General features: G+C 51.9%; 1 protein-coding gene and 1 non-coding gene across 2 annotated transcripts in view; one reads left to right on the forward strand and one right to left on the reverse strand.

Annotated features, from left to right (window-relative positions):
- Nucleotides 1-900: 900 nt before the first annotated feature.
- On the reverse strand, nt 901-973 carry TRNAV-UAC. The gene has a single exon. It is a non-coding gene; the product is annotated as a tRNA-Val (tRNA).
- Nucleotides 974-1,075: 102 nt separating this feature from the next.
- The window catches only part of PPEF1 (protein phosphatase with EF-hand domain 1), a 157,839-nt gene continuing 154,687 nt past the window's right edge, over nt 1,076-4,227 (forward strand). Inside the window, exon 1 of the mRNA XM_037742816.1 lies at nt 1,076-2,142. The gene's annotated coding sequence lies outside the window, so the exon portion shown is untranslated. The remainder of the gene's footprint in view (nt 2,143-4,227) is intronic.

Raw genomic sequence — 4,227 nt, forward strand, 5'->3', positions numbered from 1 at the left:
GGTGGTTTTAAAAAAGAATAAAGTTGATGAAGTGATTGTAATAACAGGGAAGGAGTTATGATCTTGAGTTAGAAAAAGACGCAAATTTCTACACTGCTAAGGATGCACAACTAGGTTGAAAAATGCAGAGAAAGATACTGAGTGCTCCTTCCCGTTTTAGTTTTTTGCTACCACCATCCCACCATGGCTCACACCGTCATTCCTCTTGTCACAGATAAAAAAGACCAATATTTAAACAAATAACAAACTCCCCAAACGAAGCTGTAATGAAATAGTAAAGAGGAACAGAAAGAAACTAGAGAAACGTTTGCTTGTTCAACCAGTATTAATGGAATATCTGACATTTATTTTATATTGTGTATTAACTCTATTACACAGAATCTACTGCGGCACTAAAAAGGACAGTGTTTTTTTTTTCTTGCTCTGTGCATCAAAGCTTAACGAAAAATAGAACTTTTAATCAGAGTCATAATCATGATCAATCTTTAATAATTCAGCTGCTGTATTGCCTGCCACATTTTAGTTGGAGGTTATGGGGCCGGCCCTTGCTGACTTGCAAGGAAAAGGCAGCGCCAGGTGCATCCCTGAGCGCCCGATTTTCCAAGGCTGCCCCTGGGTACTGGAAGGAGAGGGGGCGTAGGGCCCAGCCGGATCAGGGGCGCCGGATCGGGTCTAGGACTTCCCCGGGCTGCTGCCCTTCGCTATTTCTCAGGTGGGACGATGGCGGCAGAGACCTTGTGGGATAGGAGAGGGTATCTGTCATTTCACTTCTGCGAGATAAACATGCCAAAAAATTTAAAAAGAAAAAAAGGACAAAGAAAAACACTTCGTTGTCTTTTTCTTTTTTTAACCGAAACGTTTAAGGGATTTTGAAAGCCAAAAAGAGCCGCCGTGGGGCCATGGTTCCACTGGGGCTCGAACCCAGGACCTTCTGCGTGTAAAGCAGACGTGATAACCACTACACTATGGAACCACTGTGAGCAGACTTGTTGTAACTGTATTCATCACAGCGGTTTCAGCCCCCTCCACCGGAGCCCCGCCCCTCCACCGTGACCCCGCCCCTGAGGCGCGGAGTTTGCGGCGGCTCCCGGCCTCTGGCTCCGGCATTTGGGCGGCTAGTCTTCCCTGCCCGTCAAGAGTTACGGCCCCTGGGACCAGGGCAAGGCCGGGGCTCTGGCCGACAGCGCCTCCCCGTCACCAGTCCCCAAACTTTCCCTTAGCCGAGGCGCCGGCGGGGCGGCCCGGTGGCCGGAAGTGCACTCTGCTTGGGCTCGGCGCCCCTGGCAGCTCCCTCCGTCCCCGAGGGCCTCGCGCCTTCCCATTTTCCCCACCGACAAACTGAGTCTCGGCCCCCATCCCGGGCCCACTTGCCCGTCGGAAGTCAGAACGTCGCCGCTTGCGGCGGCGTGGAAGGCGTCGCCTCCGGAGCAGGGAGGACAGGGGCAACCCTTGGAACCAAGTCAGGCAGCGCAGGGGATGAGGGTGGGCCAGGGGCAGTTTTGCGTTGGCGTCTGGCTTGCCAGGGTTGGAAAAGGCCGCTGGTTAGCGGGCTCCTTGCCCGAGGGTGTGGACCTCTTCCCGCTCGCCTGCCCCTTCCCGCAGTCTTCTTCCCCTCCCGAAGCCAGGCCTAGCGGAGGGTGCAAGTGGCAGGGCTTCCGTTGGGTCCCCTTGGTCTAGGGCTGCGGGGGTGGGGTGGGGGGCGAAGAGGTGTAGACCGGGCCATCCCTCTATGGCTTCCGGGGAGACAGCGGCCCTGGCCACGTGATTGAGGAGCCCAGTGTAAAATGAAGATGCCAGGCCTCTTGTTAAGTTCTTGAAAATTTCACACGGTAAGTGCTGCGCATTCAGCCAGGCACGGGGCTCCTTGACCCTACTCAGGTCCTGGCTCTGACTTGCTTGCAGGACTGTGGTCTAGGTAAGGGGTTGGGACCCTCCATCACAAAGGGTGCTTCTTGCTTTTCATCATCAGTGTCATTTGCCTTCTTCAGGGTTTCTGGATGGATGTGCATCACCACCCTAGGATTGCTCATCATCTTCCAGCTTGAAAACCCACCTATAATCATTTGTGGGGGCGTCTTTAAGCACCCAGGTGAACTTGGTCTGCAGGCGGCAGCTGTCCTTTTCATTGGATCATCCGCTGAGGTCGGTGGGTTGATAAAGTCATACTGATTTTATGGCAGGAACTTCCTTCAGCCAACTCCTGTCTTCAGGGAAGGACCTGGAAGAAACCAGGTGGGTGCAGGGAACACTAATGGGTCACGATCTAGATGTTCATCTTGATTTGGCCACTCATGAGCTGGGTACTCGACCTAGTCAGTTCACCTCCCATCTCTGTCTCCTCCTTTGTGAAATACAAGGATTGGACTTTCACCACTGTCACCTCTGGGTCTCAGTGTTATGCCCATCTTCCAGGTAGGAAAACAGAGGTAGTTATCTGCAATGTAATTGTACCCCAGAAATAGAGGCAGGCCAGCTAGTGTGTGAGTTTTCTAGTACCCGCTTCCCGATGTCCTCAGTTAGCTCTCTCATATTCATCATGGGGCCCCTTCCAGTCTGCTTTTGTGGTGAGACATTTTCAGAGGCCACTCGAGCACTTGAGGCCTAGATTGTGGGCTACCAGATGACCAGGAGTAGCCAGCCACCAGCCCGAGGATGCATTCGTGAGAGTTCCACGTTTCCCGCTAGTCAGCAAGCCTCAGGACTCCTGGGAAGCCTGATAATAAGTATATCCCACCTGTTTCCAAACCCCTAGCAGTCGAGAACACAACTGCCAGGAATTGGCCCTAAAATTACACCCACTGGTTGTGTTTTGGATGGTGTCTCTAGGAAGTGCTTTGCTCTCCAACCCTCTCTCCCCCTCCCCCCACCCAAAGATATGTTTCCTAAGTGCAAGCTTTGACCAAGTTCTCACACTTAACCTCCTTGTAGAAAAGAAGCTGGTGTCCCTCTGTTGCATGCAACACAGGTGTCTGCCATTGATGAAAAACTCTTGTTCCTTTTCTCCATTCCAGGAGGGAGACTGTTCTGTTCTCGATCTGTTGCCCAGACTGGAGTGCAATGGCGCTATCTCGGCTCACTGAAACCTGTTCCTCCCAGGTTCAAGCGATTCTGCTGCCTCAGCCTCCCAAGGAGCTGGGATTACAGGTGCCTACCACCACACCCAGCTAATTTTTGTATTTTTAGTAGAGACCAGGTTTCACTAGGTTGGCCAGGCTGGTCTCGAACTCCTAACCTCAAGCACTCCACCTGCCTCAGCCTTCCAAAGTGCTGGGATTGCAGAAGTGAGCCACCGCGCCCTGTCTTACAGTCTCTTAGTAGTAAAATACAATATGGTTTGTAAAGCACTTTCTCCTACATTCCTGGGCCACAGGCCTGTGAGGTTGCTGTGGCAGGTATTATGACCTTCGTTTTTCAGCTGAAGAAGTTGCAACTGAAGTTTGAGTGCCTTGCCCGTGACCGGAAGCAGGGCTGGGAAGCCACAGGGCTGGACTCGGGTTGGGCCTTCTGATACCTGAGTGGCTGCGGGAAGCCCACGTTCATGAAGGTCTCATGTTATTCCTGAAAGAGTGCCATTGGTCTCTTCTGTTTTGTTTGCATGCCAGTGAGGAAATGGATCCTTTTCAAAACAATCTTTTGTAATTTTTTTTTTTTTTTTGAGATGGAGTCTCACTCTGTCACCAGGCTGGAGTGCAATGGCGTGATCTTGGCTCACTGCAACCTCTGCCTCCCGAGTTCAAGCAATTCTCCTGCCTCAGCTCCTGAGTAGCTGGGATTACAGGCACACACCAACGTGCCTAGCTAACTTTTGTATTTTTAGTAGAGATAGGGTTTCACCATGTTGGTCTGGATGGTGACGATCTCTTGACCTTGTGATCTGCCCACCTCAGCCTCCCAAAGTGCTGGGACTACAGGCATGAGCCACTGGCCCTGGCAATCTTTTGTAATTTTTAAACAAAGTACTCAAAAGTAGGAACTGAAGCTGGGTGGAGCGGCTCACTCTCAGCACTTTGGGAGGCTGAGGTGGATGGATCAAGTTGAGGTCAGGAGTTCAAGACCAGCCTGGGCAACATGGTAAAACCCCATCTCCACTAAAAATACAAAAAAAAAAAAAAAATTAGCCTGGTGTGGTGGCGCACGCCTGTAATCCCAGCTACTCTGGAGGCTGAGGCAGGAGAATCGCTTGAACCCAGGAGGTGGAAGTTGCAGTGCGCCGAGATCGCACCACTG

The sequence above is a fragment of the Cebus imitator genome, unplaced genomic scaffold, assembly GCF_001604975.1.
Source record: "Cebus imitator isolate Cc_AM_T3 unplaced genomic scaffold, Cebus_imitator-1.0 Scaffold128, whole genome shotgun sequence".
In the NCBI taxonomy this organism is placed as follows: domain Eukaryota; kingdom Metazoa; phylum Chordata; class Mammalia; order Primates; family Cebidae; genus Cebus; species Cebus imitator.